The sequence below is a fragment of the Thalassophryne amazonica genome, chromosome 14 (assembly GCF_902500255.1).
Source record: "Thalassophryne amazonica chromosome 14, fThaAma1.1, whole genome shotgun sequence".
In the NCBI taxonomy this organism is placed as follows: Eukaryota; Metazoa; Chordata; class Actinopteri; order Batrachoidiformes; family Batrachoididae; genus Thalassophryne; species Thalassophryne amazonica.
The window spans coordinates 38,488,758-38,510,697 of record NC_047116.1 but is presented as its reverse complement, the minus strand read 5'-3'; the positions used below and the strand labels follow the sequence as shown (position 1 = coordinate 38,510,697).

The following is a 21,940-nucleotide window of genomic DNA, read 5'->3' as shown; positions in this document are numbered from 1 at the left end:
TCTTTTCTTCCACATCAGCGGTGCGATGTGGTGCAGCTGCTTGCACTTTGTTCCTGCTTGCACAACACCATCACCTGCATGACAGTGTCGCACCGGGATTGCGTACACCTGCACGTCGGCTCAATATTTTTGTGGTTTGCTCATACGAGCTGTACCACCGTGAGTTGCCCTGATTTGTACTTATTTGTACTATGAGCAAAGGGGCCCTTTAGAATGTTCACAAAGACAGTGGGCAGGTTGTCAGTAAGGTTCATTTTATTTCAACAGTGCCAGTATAAACAGTATAAATTACCTCAAAGTGCAATACACTAGTAATGCCTAGACCAGGGGTAGGCAACAGTGTGCCATGAAGGGTGGGTGCAGGTATTCCTTGCAACTGGCAGTTTTATTGATGAGTTCCTCCCCTCAACTGAACAACCTGATCAACTGTGGCATCACCTGTTGAGGTACCACTTTCATCTTCTTGGCCCTTCTTGCCCACCCCTGGTCTAGACCAGACTTACCCTATGACCAAGAACGTTAGCAACAGTTGTAAGTGGGAAAACCCCCTAGTCTTTATCACATTCTTTGCCTAACTGACACAGGAATAGTAGTAGTATTTTTTTCTTCATCAAAGGATTGTCGACCAACACCAAATGTGCATGCTGTAGGTGTTTAAAAAAGTGACCCATTATAGATAAAGACTAGAGCACCACACTTATGCAGTGCAAACCTCCACCAACACTACACAGTAAAATCGCCAGTGTTAAATTAACACCGCCAGTGAACATATGGTCCCACTCTGACCAGAGTAGGGCCATATCAAGCATAAAGCAAGAGGTCTAGAACAGAAATGGTGTCATTCAAACTTAGAAGTATTTCACAGAGCGTGGCGTGATGCTATCTTAGACTATAAGCATGCATTATTGGCTACAAAGCGGACTTACTACTCTGATTTGATCAACAAAAACAAGCATAACTCAAAGTTTTTGTTCGACACGGTGGTAACACTTTTGCATGGACCTTGCCTTGCAATGTGGAGTGCCTTGGGGCAACTGTTTGTTGTGATTTGGCGCTATACAAGAAAAAAGTTGATTGATTGATTGATTGACAACCACCTGTAGTTCACTCTCCTTTTACAGCACAAGACTTCCTGGATTACTTTGGGAAGAAATAGAAGACATCAGGTTAAACATATGGCATGCCTTAACCCTGCCACTACACCCTGCTATTGATGTGGGCGCCACTACTGAGGTATTACCTAGATTTACAGAATTTGACAGTATCTCACTAGGCATGCTGACAAAACTCGTAATGTCAACAAAAAGCACAACCTGTTTATTTGATCCTATACCAACAAAACTGTTTAAGGACCTGTGGCCCACTCTTGGGCCGACTGTGCTGGAAATTATTAATCGTTCTTTAACTTCTGGATCTGTTCCTAAATGTTTCAAATCTGCAGTGATTAACCCATTACTTAAGAAACCTAATCTTGACCCTAGTGTATTGACAAACTATCGGCCGATATCAAATCTATCATTTTTCTCTAAAATATTTTTGTGCAAATATTTGCACAAAAACAATAAAGTTTATCAGTTTGAACATTAAATATCTTGTCTTTGTGGTGTATTCAATTGAATATAGGTTGAAGAGGATTTGCAAATCATTGTATTCTGTTTTTATTTACATTTTACACAACGTCCCAACTTCACTGGAATTGAGGTTGTATTTTGCCATGACACTTGTATGCATTTAACTGCTGCACAGTTCGTTGTGCCAATGCCACCCGCTGTGTTCCGTTGGATGCTGCGCTTTGTGCCGCTGAACGCTGCATTATATAAAATAATTATGTCACAGCAGATTAATCATTTGTTCCCAGCGTTTGCCTGATGAAAACACCTCTAATCGCTTCCAGAATCACAGAGGAATTTTCTACAGTTGCAGGGTTTTTTTTCTTGTGCTCGTACGCTTCATGAGGTGGAGAACGCATTTGGAATAATCTAAACAGTAATTATTTGTATTATTTATATTGTAATAGCTTGGTAAAACAGTTGCATTTTCATTTCTTCTTATGGGTAGCTGTAAAATTATGTTTATGAAAGATTTAACATCTCATTATAATCGTTCAGATGACCTGTGCTGTGATGCGCTGATGCAATTAATGTTCACGTGAAGTTCACATAATTAATGCATGCCAGAGATTGTGAACATTTCAAAATTTTATTTGCACACGTGCCCAAAGCCGCACACTTGGCAATGGTTTACAACGAGTTTACTCTCTGGTACGACAGATTGTGTACCAGTGTGTGGGTCAAATTCGTGCAAGTGTCAAGGCCAACCCAGTCTCACGTTTTGTTGTTTGTTTTGTCGTGCTCCAGTCACGAAATGATTCAAATTTTCGTGATGTTTTTTTTTAAACTCACTATTAGTAACCATACTCCTACCCCCAACTCTGACCTTAACCACCCCGACCCCCTGCTTCACTTTTAATTTTGTGCAGCTGTCACAGAATGAATTAAAATGAATTTGTGCTCCCGTTACGAAGATGTGGCGCTTTTAGTGACAATATCACAAACCAATAGATTAATGTATATTTCATGCTGCTGAATCACAACATATCATGAGATATGGCAGGTCAAGGCACCTTTAGAAATTCCTGTTGCAATGCTGTTTTGAAGCGCTTGAATCACCAGCTATCTTTGGACAACTGAGGTCTGCGCTTGGTGATTTCAGTTGTTTTCAGAGATTCAGTTACCTGCAGTGGTTTGTTGTGCTCATCATCACACAGTAACAAGTTCTCTTTCAAAAGAGCAAACGTAACATTCAGGTCAGCTGCAGCTACTCTGAGATAAAGCAATTGCTTTGATGTCATGACTTAAAATAACTTTGTTACACTGTTCAAGAATGTTGCGAGAGAATATGTACTTTGTGTTCTTATATTTTTTCTCAAATTTCACTTTTACTTCATTTCCTGATAATCTTCAAAGATGCCTTGCAGTGCAGTGGACACAGAGTAGGACCATCTCAGCTCAATCACCAATCCTAGCAACCCTGCACCCCCCTTGAGGACCCTGATGTGTGACGTGGATTCAGGCACACAGGGTAGCCCCTGTTTGGCCTGTTGGCCTTACGTGCCCAAGAAAGGATCCCTGCTTGCAGTCTTTCCCAGTTTGTCAGCAGTACATTCCCTGCAGTCAGCAGATCTTTTCCCTGCAGTAACTAGAACTTTCCCCAGAGTCATTCCAAAGACAGGGTTTGATACTCTTCAAATATGCTTGCAGTGCACCTTGTTTGCTTCTTTCCATTTCCTAATTAAAGCTTGTAACTGTACTCCAATAGGGTAGAATAGTGGGTGCATGATGGCACTAAGTGACACTTGCAGAAAACAGATGTCTCCCAGTTTAAAACCACCTGCGCCCATGCTCCATGTAATGTGGTGTTGTGTCAGGAAAGGCATCTGGCACAAAACGTGCAGAATCAATAAGGATCTGCTGTGGTGACACGGAGACGCTGAGAGAACTTGCTTACTACTTTACTCCACTATATTTCCAATAAGCATTTATTCCTTACAAATCAAATGCAGCACAGGTGGATTGGCTTACAAAAGTGTTTGGCTCTTTGGTATTTCATGCATTTAATTTATTTATGCCATTTCAAATACAAAAGTAAATCAGGTTTCTCAAGAGAAAAATGTTAAAGTATCTTCCTTAAACTCCAACTGAAAACAATCTCTACAACTCAATATAAATTAATTAAAAATATAAAAGCCAAGATGAATGGTTGCATAAGCCCCTTTGATATAATACCTGTAAATAATCAGTTTTATTGCCAGTTTTCTTCAGACACGTCAGGGGATGGATACCTGAACATTTCCAAGTCACTAAATATGTCTTGGACTTTATTTACATCAGTTATGAAGGAATACTAACAGTATGACACTCTATGGTAAATCTGTGTGGAGTAGACAGTTCTCAAAAGTGAGTGACGTGCTAGAAGGAGAAGAGTGAGGAAAGCCACCAAGACACCAGAAGAAGCTACAGGTGTCTGTGGCTCTGACTGGAGAATTGTGCACAGTGCAAGTTTTGCATTTTGCATCAAAGCTTATACAGCTTCATGATGAAGGGTTTAGAGGAGGATTTTCTTATACCAAAACATCAAATGTAGAATTGTACATCTCAGATGTACTTTCTGGCAATTCTAGCTCAACCTTTAGGTCTTCTTCCTCACTCTTCTACGTCTTGCAGACTCACTCAGTTTTTGAGAGCTGTCTGCTCCAATGTAAATTTACCATAGAGTGCCATACTGTCTGTATTCCTTCATGATTGATGTAAATAAAATCCAATACATATTCAGTGACTTGGACCAGTGTTGTATAAAGTACCTGAAAATCACACTTAAGTAAAAGTACAGATACCAATTAAAAAAATTACTTTGGTAGAAGTTCAAGTCACTGATTGAAATGCTACTCAAGTAAAGTCTTAAAGTATCTAGTATTTATTGTACTTAAGTATGACAGTAATGTACAACTAAATGTACTCAAGTATGAAAGTAAAAGTACAAGTAAATGTTAATAATCAAAAACAGACTGATTTTTTATATTACAAAGTTTATCTAGGCTTGTAAATGACTGGTAGTATTAGTCAAAATACTGAAAACTGTGCACATCACTCAAAAACACTTCAGAAACAAGGTTTCGAACCTAAACGAGAGTAGGCTACTCACTAGGTGTTCACAGGAAACAGTTTATAGTTATTTTCATGTTACATTGTTTTATCTTGTCTGTTGTGTTTTGTTTCATCAGGTTATTTTTGTCTCTTTCTCTAAAATTGTATTGTAACATTAATAGTCTATATTATTGACTATTATTGTCTATTATGTAGACTATTATTGTTTTTGCTATATATTAATATATGACTAAAATAAATTAAAAAAATTACAATTTCACTCTTTTATGACAACGAACTCTGAGCCATTAATATACAGAAAACAAATCAACACAAATGTGCTGATGCGACACAGCTTAATGCTAACTTTCACATTGAAAAAAGCCATAGACATGCTAACGCGTTAGCATCGGTCCCGTTTTTAAGTTCTAAAATACATCTATCAGCTGTTTCAGAAGACCATAACAGGTCGGTTTAACATAAAAATATTAATATTACTCACAGACATATGCTCTTCAGGGTTTTAGCGGGGAAAAACAATGACTCCACGAATCGTAGATCAAAGCACAGTTTCGATCTGTGAATCACTGCTTCGATTGGTTCAAGGTTCAAAGCAAAGCCGGTGCTGCAGAAAAGTTTATTACAGACCCGCTGCAGGTCCCGCAATCAATGTAGAGAAATGATCATTTTCCTGACAAACACCCCCCAAGTGCGCAACTGCAAAAAGTGTCTTGGGTGAAAACACGACTTTTTTTCGCATACATGTCAACCCCTTTGAGGTCCACCTGTATAACCAAGTGAGAAAATCCATAAAATCAACACAAATCCTTATAACCTCCGAATCGCACCAAAATCGGTTTTATACAGTACACACAACTGCATAGCGGTATCACACAACTGGTGTTTTTGTCCACATATTATGAGTTGCCACAATGACATTAAAGTCAGGATCATTAGTATTTCCTCCACAGTTGAATTTGAAACAATAGAGATATAGTATTCATGCGTCAAGCTGAATTTTATAGAACGAATGTGTCAAATTTTGTTATTTTTTTACAGAAACAAGAACTGTGTTTCACTAATGGAAATACATTAATAAAATCATGAAAAATAAATCAAATATAATGAGAAAATAAAACATACCTCAGAACTTCACCAAGTGTATCGAAAATTGCCTCGCCAGTGCCGATGTTGCAGACTGGCATGTCGATGATCCTCGACTTCGCCCCTGTTTATTAGGGATGGCATTGATAAGATTTTATCGATAGATACCATTATCGATTCCGCTTCTCGTTCCGATTCCTTATCAGTTCCCTTATCTATACCTCTTGTGATTTTTTTTTTTTTTGTGTGTACTAAAAATAGGCTTTACAAGTTTTCTATGTCTGCAGGTCAAAGAGCTTTTTCTTATCGTGCACCCGCTCTGTGGAACGGTCTTCCTGCGACCGTGAGGCAGTTGGAGTCTGTGGACATTTTAAGTTAAGCCTTAAAGCCCATTTTTATCTCTTTCTTATGACTAGTTTTTAATTTTTTATCTGTTTTAATCTTTTACTTCTGTTTTTAATTATGTATTTGAATTTTTAAATTTTTATTTGTTTATTTTTATTATATGTTGAACTGTTCTATATGAGGTGCCTTGAGACGGCTTTGTTGTGATTTGACGCTTTATAAGCCCATTAAATTGAAATGTAATTGAACAACATTTTATTGAGTCTTAAAGTAAATAAATATGAAATTGGTCACTGGATCCTTAAACTTTGGACATAATAAACTCTATGTGGTGGATCCTTGATCTCTGGACATAAATAGGAATAAACAAAATCTGTAGTTTTTGAGCTCTTACAGCTGTGCTGTGCTGTATGTCAGCATCAGTTTAATTCATAAAGAATACAGCACGTCTCATTTTGGGAAGAAAAAAAAAGTTTAGTCGATTGTAGTTTATTTTCTATATTACAGCATTTGGAAAGAGGTGTCATTTTATTTAAAGCAGCAATTTGAAGTTATTAATTCCAACTGGACTCTGTCTCAGCAGAGAGCCGCGCAGCTGCATGGCTCCAAACACACGGAACGGAGGACGATTCTCATTTCTTGACTGCAACCAGATGAGTCCCGATTAGTGAATTTAATCCACACAAAAGCAACTCACGATATTTTAATGGCTTTAAGAGGATTAAGAAGAGGACTTGCTGTTTCTGAAGAGCAGCGAATCAAAGATCCAACGAACTAGTGGTTCGAAGCATTGCTTCAGTGACTCACCATCAAAGTGGAGTCGCACTGCAGAAAGGGTTGATTACAGAGCCGCTGCAGAGTAAACCCTGATAATCCGTAAGACTTTATTTGTACGTCCGTATGACTTTGAAACTCGGAAAATCTGTATAATTTACGGACAATCCGTATAGGTTGACAATGTATGTTTTCGTGTTTTTTTTGTTTGTTTGTTTGTTGTTGTAACGAGTAATGGCATGGCGCATAGAAAATGTATCGGAATAGAAGTATGCAATTAAGGTTGGAAATGTAGTGAAGTAAAAGTGAAAGTAAGCTGAATTTAAAAAACTCAAGTAAAGTACAAACTCTCCCAAAACGTACTTAAGTACAGTAGTGAAGTATTTTTACTTTGTTACTATACAACACTGGACTTGGAAATGTTCATGTATTCTTCCCTTGACTTGTCTCAAGAAAATTGGCAATAAAACTGATTATTTACAGGTATTATACCAAAGGGGCCCATTACTTATGCAACCCATCATCTTGGCTTTTATTTTGAATTAATTTACATGAAGTTGCAGAGATTTATGAGTTTGAGTTTAAGGAAGATCATTTTACAAATTTTTATATTGAGAAGCCTGATTTACTTTTTGTATTTGAAATGGCATAAATAAATTAAAATGTGTGAAATGCCAAGGGGCCAAATACTTTTGCAAGCCATTGTAGCTCAGTGGGTAAGGAGCTGGGCTATCAATATGAAGACCTGGGTTTGAACCCCTCTCATGCTACCTGTCTGAGTCTCAGTACATTGTCTCAGGGTACCTGCCTTGACTGGGTAAGTTACTTGAGTTGGGCTGACATCCAGTCCAGAGGGAGTCGTAGATTCTTATCCGCTTCATGCTGCAGACTCCACAGATAAGCACCGGTAGCAACAGCCCCCAGGGCCTACTTAGGACTTACTTACAAAATTAAATGAAAAGGTTTCACTTTGAGTCATTGCAGCAGGGAAGAGTGACAGTGTCACATAGAGACTCAATTAGAAGAGAGTCTGGAACTGACTGTTGGCACCTATTTCAGCTTGATTTCTCTGTTGTCTGTCTCTGCAGAACTGCCATAGTTTAAACTTTTATCTAAACGTCAAGGCTGATGTTTTCAGCCTGCTGTTCTTTCATTGTCAGGGTTTTGAAGGGCATGGTTGCTTGGAGGTTGAGTACTGACCTTCTGTGTCATAAATTGCTGGTTTAGCTCCCAGCTGTGAATCCGGGAGTGGCATCTGATGCCGGCCACCTGCTCACCCAGTAGTAAAAATAGGGCCTGAGTCATAGTCGGGGATATATAAGGTAGCAAGGAATGAAGCGGTCGCCCTAACTCATCATGCATCTGTGTATATTATATGTGTTCTCTCCAATATTTTTCTGGAGAAAATACAGGACCCCGTGTGATTTGGGACCCCTGATCTTCAGCCTAAGAAAACCTGAACATCAATCTGCCCCTAGTCTGGATCAATATATTTCCTCCTAGATCCTATGAGTCTGTTTCTCTGTTTTCACAGATATTAGCGTGATTTCCAACCCAAGCTGTCCTTCTTCTTCTGTCTGTCAATTGTGTGAGAAGTCAGTCAGTCAAATGCTTGACTCCAGCCACCACAGGCACACTCATTCCACTTAACACAGAGCGACAAACCCAACACAGACATGAAGGCTTAGCTGCTACAAACCCATAGTCATGTCAACAAGTGTCCGCCGAGCTCCCTTACCACTGATTCTCTCTTTTTTAATGCCAGTATCATTAATACTGAAGGAGGGTTTTTTTTTTCTTTTGGTGGTGGTGGCCTTTCATGACTGTATAAATAAATGTATGATTCAACATTAACTGGCTGAGTAGCTTGTCCCCTGAGTAAATATCAGCTTGGAAGGCTTATTAGATTTAAGAGAGCAGCCTCATGCATGTTTTCATCAGTTGAAATTCTTATCAAAGTGATTTTTTTTCTTTAGCTGTGAGCAGCGAGAAAGCGCAATGTAACATGAAAATATATTGTTTTTTATACTCAACTGCAGTTGAAAAAAATCTGTCTATTACTCATTAATTGAATTTTGTTTAAACTCATCGAGTACGAACTGGCATGTTGAGGGAACAATGATTTTGTTTAACACTGGACTACCAGAGTCGTGCCAAATGGCACCAAATGGTGCCAGATGGCACAGATTATCGAGTCCTATATATTGTCAGTCAATATATTGATTTTTGCGACGTTTGACAGAAGGATGATCGAACCCTGTATACAAATACTTAATATGTACTGTACTAATGTTGCTTGCAAACCTGCTACTGTTACTAACTGATACTGTTGACATACTAGAGCAGGGGTGCTCAAGTTCGGTCCTCGAGAGCTACCAATGAAAGACTCGTTAGCAGGCTTTTAATGAGCCTTTCATTGGATTCAGGTGTGTTGGAGCACGGAGACAACTAAGAGTATCAGGAAGGTAGCGCTCGAGGACCGAACTTGAGCATCCCTTACTAGAGGTAAGCAAGTGAGTACTAGGGGCACAGTTTTGGACATATACACCCTGACCATCTTACTCTCCTTTGATCTGGGTGTTACATCAGGCAGATAGGTGAGCAGTACAGTCCACGCTTTTTTCCATGTTCCGGTGAGTCGTTTTTTTTATTTGACTAATTCTAACCATAACACTATCCATAAATTAACCCTCTCCCTTCCCCTAACCCTAACCCTACCCCCCCCCCCACCCCCCACCCCCAGACAGGAGTGCCGAAAAGGGGAGAATAAGGAGAGGATTCTATGGGCCCATGATTGACAGGGTCCCAGAGAGGCCCCAAATATAATCTAATACTGACAAAATAATATGGGAGTGGCCCAGTAAGATTTCTTTTCATGGCGCCCAAATTCACTGATGGCGCCCCTGCCACCAGACCACCCCATCCCCACGTTACCTCGCATTCCGTGCTCTTGTCAGGAAAATAAAGTACTTTTCATGATGGGAGCAGTAACTAATAGATTAATTTACAAATGGTGGGAGACAGGGTTGAAATGAGCTAATTAGTGAAATCACCTCTTTCAGGTACAAACACTATATAGTAGGGCTTTTATTCTCTGAAGCTGGGGTTTTCCACCTCTGGTGCATACCCAAGTATGCTGCAGAAATTTCTATTTTGCAACAGCAGAATTTTTTTTTTCCTTAAACAGTCCTTACCCGCTTGTATGTATATTTTACAGAATGCAAAAGCCTCTTGGGTGCCTCTCTCTTTTTTGTGTATGTCTGCTTTCTTCTCAAATTTCCAGAGAAGTTCTTCGATTACTAGGCTCAAGCTGCAACATAGGATGGGCCCCTTCACACATTGTACGACAAGTACAAATTAGGGCAAATCACGGCTGAACAGCTCATATGAGCGAACCACGAAAACACTGAGCCGACGGGAAGGCATGCACGATGCCGCTGCAATGGTTTTGTGCACGCAGGAACACAGTGCAAGCAGCTACATGGTGTGGTTACACATCGCGCAGCTGCTGTAAAAAGAAACATAAATAAAAAATATATGCTGTGATGGTTGTGCACACGGGAACACAGTGCGAGCAGCTGCGCAATGTGGTCACACATTGCGCAGCTGATGTGAAAATAAAAAAAAATTCATGCCACCCACGGGATTTGAACGTCCAGTTTCCAAAAACTTCGATTGCCAGCCAGAAACTTTGCCACTGAGTTACCATCGCTGTCCTGTAAAAGGTGCGGGAACATGCCTGATATCAAGAAGGACATTGATGTACAGTATTTAAGAAAAATAAAGCACACACCATATAAAAACACCACATTTGACTGATTCCCTCTTATCAAGCGGGCAATATAAGTATGATCCATCTGTTCCTCTGTAGATGACCCATGGTCACAGATGTACAGTCATGAAATGACATGAATGAAAAGCGGGGCACTCTTATCATGTCTACTTCTGCTGGCAGCGTGTCCAGCTGGCCCCGCACGTGGGTGACTTGACATTCAGATCACCCGCTGCGTGTTACGATCTGATGGTCCATTTCAACAGAGGTAGCCTGTTATTGTGCACGCCATGCGCACACTCAGTGTGGCCCATTGTAACAACGATATATGTTTTTATCTATGTCCACATGAGGACAGCAAGCAGACACAGGCGCATCACAGTGAGCAGTTGTTAGTTCATGTCCATCCAAACACGGTACGTGTTCCCCAGCCATGACGTCCAGAACCACAGATTTCCACAGCCACTCCTGTGGGCAGACACACCCCATGTCAGTTCAGCACACACACCGACGTGTCACTGTGTCTGTTTGCAAAGCCACACTTGTGGGGTACTTAGACAAATTTCACATCCAACTCAACAGTGATTGTCTGCTGACTGTTGTCTTTGCTAATAGTGCGAATGGCTACACATTTTGTACATGCCAAGCAAACAGTGTTAGATGTTTGTGTGTGTCACCTGGAATTTGGCTGACACCTGCCGTGAGAGGGTTCGATGGGCAGTCACAGCGCACACTCTGTCTTTCAGCCACTGCCAAATAGTTGTAGCAACAGGTGTACGAGGCGGGACACCCACGCATTGTGGCGAGTGCCAAGGGCACTGAGCGTGAGTAGGGGTCCGGGGGCATACATGGACCCACACAAATGCGGGACAAACAGGTGGCCCAGACACACCCATTCGGGACACAGGACACGGGACATGGGGGTAAATACCGGGACTGTCCCGCCCAATGTGAGACGGTTGTCAGTGCTGCCTAAATGTTGAAACGTACTGCTTTTTGCCTATTGTTTTTTCATTTATCTTTGATCTATCTTTGCCTACTGTATAGTAAGCTGGTATGAGTATTCAGAACTAGTGAATCACGTTGGAGCTCGATGAGGCCACAGCTGTGACACATGGCTGCCATGTTGTTCGTTACCATGAACACACAAATGAGCAAAGAGCAACATATTTTCTGTCTGTCATCTGTCTGTCTGTCTTTCTCTTCCAGACTGAGACATTGAGCAGTGATATGCTTTGAACTGTGTCTGTCTGTCTCTCTTTCTGTCTCACTCTCTCTGTGTCTGTCTGCCTGGCTCTCTCTTTCTCTTTCTCTCTGACTCTCTCTCTTTCTGAGACTCAGACGTTGAGCAGTGATGCACTTTGAACCGTGTCCTGGCTGTGCAGAGATGATGTGTCCAGGTAGAGGAACGAGAGAATAAAAGACTGCAGGCAGCCATACAGTGAAGTGTCCTCCACCACTCAGGGAGGCAAATAGACATTAATGACTTACAGATACTCACGCACATGTATGTTTTCTAAATCGGTTCCATCCCCACCCCCTACCCCCCACCATCAGCCAAGTCCCCACAAAAAAGTGCACTAAGTGCCCAATATTAAGAGCGGATGCAAGTAAATGTGATTTCCCCAAAACAAAAACTCTCAATCAATGCAGACATACGAGGTCTGTGAGAAAAGTATCCGACTCTTTATTTTATGCAAAAAATATATGGATTTGATTCATACGAGGTCTGTTAGAAAAGTATAGGACCTTTTATTTTTTGCAAAACCATATGGATTTGAATCAGGTGTGATTGCATCAGCAAAGCTTGAACCTCGTGCGCATGCGTGAGTTTTTTCACGCCTGTTGGTTGCATCATTCGCCTGTGAGCAGGCGTTGGTGTGAGCAGTGGTCCACCCCTCTTGTCGGATTTTTATTGCGAATAAATGTCTGAACGATTTGGAGCTTCTTTCCATGACAAAAACTCCTGTAAAAGTGGAATGTGCCATTCATTTCTAAACTGGACGCTGTGTTTTATCTGGGACGTCTTCTGACTAGCACAGAAATTGTGGAAGATGTGGACATCAGCACTTTTTCGGCACATTCCACTGTTACCAGGAGTTTTTTTTCATGGAAAAAGAAGCGGACGATGCCCCACCGTGCCGCTCATGGTGCGGGACAAAACCACCTCCGTGTTGGTCTCACAGGACGGCTTTGAGATGGATTTCAGACGGCTGTCGTGGCTTTTAGTCTTTTTACGTGGAAGATGTGGACATCAGCACTTTTTCGGCACATTGAGACAGACATGGGAGGAATTCCGCGCGTCACGGCGGAGCCGCATGGCGCAAAGCAACACTGTGATGAAGCCTCACAGGACATGTTGGGGCATGTCCAGCTCATGCACAATTTCTCGGATAGTCACACTACTGAAAAGCCACCGACAGCCGTCTTAAATCCATCTCAAAGCCGTCCTGTGAGACCAACACGGAGGTGGTTTTGTGCCTCGCAATGAGCGGCACGGTGGCGCATCCGTCCGCTTCTTTTTCCATGAAAAAAACCCTGTAACAGTGGAATGTGCAGAAAAAGTGCTGATGTCCATGCCTTATGCCTTTTTTGTGGAAGTCAGACTAGTCCCGGATCAACAAAGCCTTCACGTTGAAATGATCTGGTTGGGTTTCAGCAGGGTGTCAGCCTGTCGATCGGCACTTGGAGTGCGCCGCGCTCTCAGCCGCTGTGGGTGGTCTTTAAACCGGCTGGAGCACTCCTTAATCTGTGTAATCCCATAAAATGGTCCCTGAAAGCCATCTGAATTTCCGAATGGTGTCCACCTGGAGGTCTCTCACAGTTTTCTGGAAAAAATTGATGCAGCAAAGCTCCAAATCGTTCAGACATTTATTCGCAATAAAAAACCGACGAGAGGGGTGGACCACTGCTCACACAAAGCCTGCTCACAGGCGAATGATGCAACCGACAGGCGTGAAAAACTCACGCATGCGCATGAAGGTTCAAGCTTGCTGATGCAATCACACGTGATTCAAATCCATATGGTTTTTGCAAAAAAATAAAAAGGTCCGATACTTTTCTAACAGACCTCGTATGTTTTTATGTCAGCCAAGAGTTGAACCTTCGGCGCATGCATGAGGTTTTTTCACGCCTGTCGGTTGCATCATTCGCCTGTGGGCAGGCTTTGAGTGAGCACTGGTCCAACCCTCTCGTTGTTGTTTCATTGCGAGGAAAGGTCGGAATGATTTGGGCTTTGTTCCATCAGAATTTTTTCAGAAACTGTTAGAGACAGCAGCTGGAAACCATTCAGAAAATTCACATGGCTTTCAGTGAAAATATTATGGGCTTCACAGAGATTAAGGAGTGTTACTACCGCTTTAAGGACGGCCCACAATGGCGCACGGCGCACCGCGCTCCGAGCGCGATCGACAGGCTGAAACGACCATTTCATTTCTAAACGGATGGCTGTATGGAGGGACCATCGTGTGCAATTTCTCTGGTTATCACAAGAGCTGGACATCAGCCATTTTCCGGCAGATTTCACTTTTAACAAGAGATTTTGTCATGGAAAGCTGCGCGGAGGCTTCGCGCGTCACAACGGATTCGCTGATGGAGCGAGACAAAGAACACCTCCGTTTTGGAGTGTCAGAGGACAAGTTGGGACATGCCTATCTCGGCTTTCAGTGGCTTACCAGTCGAGTGAGTATAAGAGAAATTGTGGAGAGCTGGGCATGTCCCAACTTGTCTTCTGACACTCCAAAATGGAGGTGTTCTTTGTCTCATTCATCAGGAATCCGTCGTGACGCGCAAAGCCTCCGCGCAGCTTTCCATTACAAAATCTCTTGTTAAAGTGAAATCTGCCTGAAAATGGCTGATGTCCAGCTCTTGTGATAACCAGAGAAATTGCACACGATGGTCTCGGATCCATACAGCCATCCGTTTAGAAATGAAATGGTCGTTTCAGCCTGTTGATCGCGGCTCGGAGCGCAGCGAGCTGTGCGCCATTGTGGCCATCCTTAAAGCGGTAGTAACACTCCTTAAGCTCTGTGAAGCCCATAAAATTTTCACCGAAAGTCATGTGAATTTTCCGAATGGTTTCCAACTGCCTGTCTCTAACAGTTTCTGAAAAAATTCTGATGGAACAAAGCCCAAATCATTCCGCCATTTCCTCGCAATGAAAAAACGACGAGAGGGGTGGACCAGTGCTCACTCAAAGCCTGCCCACAGGCGAATGACGCAACCAACACGCGTGAAAAAACTCATGCATGCGCACTAAGTTTCAAGCTTGGCTGACGTAAAAACATATGAATCAAATCCATATATTTTTTACATAAAATAAAAAGGTCGGATACTTTTCTCACAGACCTCGTACATCTGTGTGTGTGAAGTGTTAGAATAATTACAAAAAACATTTTATGCTAAACCTAAGGTGTCCTTCATTGTCAACAGACCGTGGCTTTAGAAATGAAAGAAACCAAGAGATAAGTTCACTTCAAGCGACATGTAACTTCAAACTACCAGTGTTGAGGGAGACAGAGAGAGAAGAAGAAGAAGTCTGTTTCAGCTACTTTCAAAAGGTTGCTTTTGGGATTGTGGTGGTACATCAAATTTTCCTCAAAGACGTGGTGCATTTTCCTTATCAAGACCAGGAAGCAGGTGCCTCAGTGCTGAGGACTCCAACAACTGGACAAGGGCAAGGGGATGTCCATGTGTCACTTGGTTGTGGCATATATATATGCTACGTTTGATAGACAGGGATGGACTTTTATTCTACTTGGATGGTTACTAATTGGGACACAGGGAGGTTCTATGGGTGGCTACACCAGTCCATGTTCCAACACCTATCCTGACCATTAAACTTAAAAAAATATGAAGTGACAACATTTCTGTACACTGTACGTGTTCCATTCTTTCTGACACAAAAACACCAGTTGTGGACATCACTTAAATCCTGTAACACACGTATCCTTCATAACGTTTGGCTTCAAACATATACAGGGTTCATGTTTAGTTTGCCACTGTAGGTGTGGTATGCGTTCAGGCTGGTGCTACATAATACTGCTGGTTGATACTGGGTGCCATTTGTTTTAGCCATGTAGGCAAGAGGCCAACACCGTGACAGCTTGGACCCACTTCATTTTCAATTAGCCTCATCGCCGGCCTGACTGGAACCAACTCAAGCACATGTGGTTTGTGTGCTGCTACTTGAAAAAACGTTGATGACCAATTAGTACCTGTAGCTTTAACTACTCTGTGTTAGTGTCCTGGTTACACGTCTGTCGCTTTGCTTATCACATGTGACATATCATCTCAAGTACCTGCCAGATGTGGGAATGAAGGATTTCAGGGTGAACAATGAAAAATTTCTTTCTAAAAAGTCATATTTTTTTAGATTTAAATTGACTTTTACTGATTTAATTAGACTTTTTTGACATTTTTATTTATTTCACTCTTCTAAATGAGACAATACAAATAATATCATTAGTTATAATCTTCATTGACATGTTTAAACATAAAGGTGCACATACAACATATACAAGTACCATTAATTAATGGTACTGATTTCTTGTTTCAATGATGTTTTAAGGACTGATTTCTAAAAATAAATAAATAAATAATAATAATAATAATAATAATAATAATAATAATAATAATAGTTTTTAATTTTTTTTACAGTGATTTAAATCATGATTTAATTCATACCAGCCCTGACTGGCTTGGGAGTTCCTTGTTGGAAAGCGCAAACACATTACATGATGCATATGGTATAAAGTAGGGACACACTGATCCACATTTTTTCACTTCCGATCTGATCCCGATACCTGAATTTGTACATCTGCTGATACCGATACTTTCCCAATCTGATACCAGAGCTCTGTTTGCTTTAACATTATTATTATCATTATTGTTGTTTTATATGAGGATTTTCTTAAAAGGAGACCTGAAAGTTCCGCTACAGTTTGCCAGAAGGTGTATCTAAGATGAAAGCCTAGATTTGATGTTTTGGTGAAAGACTTAAATACGTTTATTTTTTTATGGACTTTTACAGCCTGAAAGCGAAAAGACAGCACTCTCTCTCTCTGTCTGTCTCTCTTGCTTTCTCAATTTTCAATTTCAATGGAGCTTTATTGACATGGGAGACATGTTTTCATTGTCAAAGCAAGTGTTAAGAGTAAAAATTAAAAAAATTAAGTCCTCTCTCTCTCTCTCGCATTCACTTCCTCTGTCTCTCTTGCTTTCTCTCTGTGTTTTCCTGCTGAACAAACTTGGAACTTTGTAGAAACACAAAGCCTTTCAACTGTAAAATAAGCCATAAATTTCTAAATGTATCACCAGTGACATTCACGTGATGAACTGAATTAATACTGAAGGATTTTAATGGATATTTTTTTCCCTTTCAGTGGACAAAATCTCTGTTTGACTGTCCTCCTCAGCTACACTCCAAGCTGGTGTTTCAAAGCATTTCACAGCCTCAGGACGTTGAAGGGCTAACTTTTCAGCACACATTTTCAGCAACAATTAAGTTAATTTTTGGAAAATCTGTGCTCGACGAACAGACAATTTAAATCCAAGAGCCGGGCAGAAAATTTGCTGCTACCCTCAGCTTTGAACACTGCGGACGAGAGCTCTCTCAAACAGCTTGGCTCCAGAAACCTCCCCCCTCCCCTCCTCACCTCGGCAGCAAACAAAGCAGAGAGCAGCAGCAGCAGTTGAGAGGATTTTCTGATATGTGAATTACGTCGGTATTGGAAGCCAATCCTGTTGTCGGATCGGTCGCAACTTTAGTATAAAACCTGCCATATTTCATATTATAAGCAAAGTGAGGCGCAGCTCAGCGCGAAGCTCGCTCATGGTACAGGGAATCCCAAACAGGAAGTGCCAGATTTTGCATCAACATTCAAACAGAAAATGTCAAATGTTGAACACTTCCTGGATCCAACGAGCCGGGATCTTGTGGGATTTCGGTGGCAAGCTGAGACTGAAACAGGAAGTGCCAAATTTTGAGTCCACAGTGAAACAGGAAATGTCAGATGTTGAACACTTGCTGGCATGGGTGGAGTTAGAGCAGAGGCCAAGGTTGCACTGGACTCCTCTGAAATCTGATTGGACACAGATGATTGACATGTCATGGCACTGCATGTCTTGTTGAAAAGAGCTGCATTTTTAAATCAGTGACACATATTGACTGCTAGGTCCCTCCTGTACAGTAGTTGGCCCTGTGTACCACAAGAAGTTCTAATCCACCTTAGTAGAAGAAAAATGTTAGACTCAGATTTAAAAATGAACACATCATCTGAACCATGGACTCTAAAGATATAGCCTGACAAAACGATTGTATTTTATGCCAGAAATGAGGTTGTTGTTAAAAGTGGCATTTCTCCTTTAATTCGGGTTGTCTTATATACAGTAGTGTTCAGAATAATAGTAGTGCTATGTGACTAAAAAGATTAATCCAGGTTTTGAGTATACTTCTTATTGTTACATGGGAAACAAGGTACCAGTAGATTCAGTAGATTCTCACAAATCCAACAAGATCATGCACTCATGATATGCACACTCTTAAGACTATGAAATTGGGCTATTAGTAAAAAAAAAAAAGTAGAAAAGGGGTGTTCACAATAATAGTAGCATCTGCTGGTGATGCTACAAACTCAAAACTATTATGTTCAAACTGCTTTTTTAGCAATCCTGTGAATCACTAAACTAGTATTTAGTTGTATAACAGAGCCGTATATAGTAATGTGAAAGGGGGCTTCAAATCCTTGAGTTGGGGGTCCAGTGGGCCGCAGGGCCCCCAGTGGGGTCGAGGGGCAACGCCCTCATGGGGGGCTCAGGGGGGCGAAGCCCCCCGAAGAAGAAGCTTTTTGAGGATTTTGAGGGGTAAAAAGCTACATACATTTCATTTGAAACCCAAAATGTATCATTTTAGGAAATACATTTTTATATACAAATAGTCCTTGCTTGGGATTGGATCAGTTGCCATAAGAACCACCCAGGAAGAACCAAGATAATATTAATGCAAACTTTATACCTGCCTGTCGGTTGCGAATGACACATGCGCATGAAGGTTCAAGCTTGGCTGATGCAAGCGCACATGATTCAAATCCATATAGTTTTTGCAAAAAATAAAAAGGTCGGATAGTTTTCTAACAGACCTCGTATTTAGTGGTATTAATATTCACGTTTACATTATGACTATGTACGTATATGTACGTTATGTATTAAAATAGCTGTATTTAATTTGGCGACCTTGTTTAACTCGTGAAATTCGCATAATAAATCCCACGCAAATATTTGCACCTTTACAGTATTTGCAACAGGAAGGAGAAGCTCCCTTTATTTCTCAGCTTATACATACAAACAAACATGTTTTTACAAACTAGACAAGTGTAATTGTGTGTCTACATGGGTATACAAGCCTACTAATCTGTTTGATATCAGAGGAGGATACCAGGAGCAAAAATTCTCACCCCCATGGGAAAAGTTTATCTAGCAGTTTCCCCTTTCATCACTTAAGGGATTACTCTGGCAGAGGAAATTGAAACTTGAGGGTCTGTGATAATAGCTGTGTAACAGTTAGTGCTTGTTGCTTATTATCAATGAAAAGAAAATACATAAAGTTGTTCCAGATCAGAAAAAAATCAGCAGAAAAAATCTGCAGAATTCTCGGGGGGGGGGTTGAACCCCCTGAACCCCCTCTATATACGGGCCTGTATAACCACAGTTGTTCATGATTTCTTCACATCTGCGATGCATTAATTTTGTAGGTTTGGAACCAAGATTTTGCTGGTTTACTAGTGTGCTTGGGGTCATTGTCTTGTTGAAACACCCATTTCAAGGGCATGTCCTCTTCAGCATAAGGCAACATGACCTCTTCAAGTGTTTTGATATATCCAAACTGATCCATGATATCTGGTATGCGATATATAGGCCCAACACCATAGTAGGAGAAACATGCCCATATCATGATGCTTGCACCACCACGCTTCACTGTCTTCACTGTGAACTGTGGCTTGAATTCAGAGTTTGGGGGTCGTCTCACAAACTGTCTGCAGCCCTTGGACCCAAAAAGAACAATTTTACTCTCATCAGTCCACAAAATATTCCCCATTTCTCTTTAGGCCAGTTAATGTGTTATTTGGCAAATTGTAACCTCTTCTGCACGTCTTTTATTTAACAGAGGGACTTTGCCATTCTGGTTATTCTTCTATCCATTTCAATGGTTGTTTTCCATTTTCTTCCACATGTCTCTGTTTTTTTTGTCCATTTTAAAGCATTGTTGAGCATTGTAGATGAACAGCCTATAATTTTTTGCACCAGCGTATACGTTTTCCCCTCTCCAATCAACTTTTTAATCAAACTACGCTGTTCTTCTGAACAATGTCTTGAACGTCCCATTTCCCTCAGGCTTTCAAAGAGAAAAGCATGTTCAACAGGTGCTGGCTTCATCCTTAAATAGGGGACACCTGATTGACACCTGTTTGTTCCACAAAATTGACGAACTCACTGACTGAATGCCACACTATTATTGTGAACACCCCTTTTCTACTTTTTTTACTAAAAGCCCAATTTGATAGCCTTAAGAGTGTGCATATCATGAATCTGCTGAATCTACTGGTACCTTGTTTCCCACGTAACAATAAGAAATATACTCAAAACCTGGATTAATCTTTTTAGTCACATAGCACTACTATTATTCTGAACACTACTGTACCTGGTAGTCAGGAGGATATGAAATACTTAAACTAGTTAAAATTTATGGGAATTGTATTTTACACACACACACACACAACACCACACACACACACCACACACACACACACACACACACCACACACACACACACACCTACCTTCTTCGGCAGTCCATTGGTTTCGATTATAACCATTATAGAGGCAGGTATTTATTTCCTGCATGCTCTCAGGTGAGCCGCAAGGCCTGCACGTGCCGAACAGAGCCACACACACAGCATTTGAAGTAGAACCCAGTATAAAATAAGCAGAGCACGGTACAAAGGATAACAGAATTTAATAACATAACAGTGATGTGCAGAATTACAAACAAATAAGTGCGCGGTCTGGCGTGGTGGAATAGCGGTGCGCTCCCAGCAGCACAAACGGTCCGGAGCCAGAACAGTTCGGACCCAAGGACCCCGCCGACACCCCCCAGGTGGCCGCGACCAACCGAGTCTGTGAAAGAAGACACCATCATGTGAGTCCACCACTCCACACACAGAGAGACCACTCAAAGGTGTACATAAACAGCAAACACTTCCTGGCTTAGTCACCAATCAGCTTCCCACCCTGCAGGCATGGAACACCCAGTTCACATTCTCAACTGCAGTGGAAGCTGATTAAACGACTAACATAACAGCTCAATATAATAAGGTGTGAGGGACACCACATTTACTGACTGTACTAATGTTAGTCACAAAACCTAAAGTACCTCAGGAAGTGTGCTGATAAGCGTGAGACCTCACCCCCTCCTCTTTCACAGACCATGGCGTCAAACCTGGTACGGTCTCTGCATCCATGATGATGAGATGGCTCTCTAGACGACGATCTCACCCGTCTGGTCACAAGGTCGAGTCTCTGGCAAATACACACTGTGTACTCCAGACGTAAATGCAACCATGCCCCAATCCATGTAGATGCACCACAGCTGTGAGTCCTGACGAGCTGCACATGACCAGCCTCAGGTGATCAGGGTGAGGTCCTGATAGCTCAGCCACACAGCCACTCAGTCCTGAACGCAAGTCACCTGGAAGGAAAAACAAAAGACAGAACAGAAGACAGAAACAAAAGGCAGCCAGGCACCCCAGCCATACAACACATAGCACTACTGTTATTCTGAACACTACTGTATGTGTGTTTCTCCAGTGATTTTAAATGAGCCCCCATCTTCAGAGTGTTTGGACTTGGTAGCCTCACATGGCTGCCTCAGCAAGATACCATAATACTAATGATAATAATAATAATAATAATAATAATAATAATAATAATAATGCGATTTGGCCATTGGTCAGGTTGTCCTCAAATGTAATACTCATCACAGAAAGTGAAAACCCTTTTGCTGCAAGTACTTGATGGTCCCACTAACTTTTTTTTTTTTGATGAATACTTGCTCCCACCATCTGTATTGCCAAAAATAATACAAATAGTTTTTAAAACAGTTCAAGGAGGAGGTGATGGTCTAGTGGCTAAGCTGTTGGGCTTGAGACCAAAGGATCCTTGGTTCAAATCCTAGCTTGACTAAGGGCCCGTGGGCAAGGTCCTTAATCCCTAGTTGCTCCCTGTGTAGTGAGCGCCTTGTGTGGCAG

The 21,940-nt window shown here is 41.4% G+C and overlaps 1 protein-coding gene across 1 annotated transcript in view; it reads left to right on the top strand.

Annotated features, from left to right (window-relative positions):
• Positions 1–21,940, top strand: part of LOC117525342 (receptor tyrosine-protein kinase erbB-4-like) — a 1,053,282-nt gene that overhangs the window by 857,795 nt on the left and 173,547 nt on the right. The window lies entirely within an intron of this gene.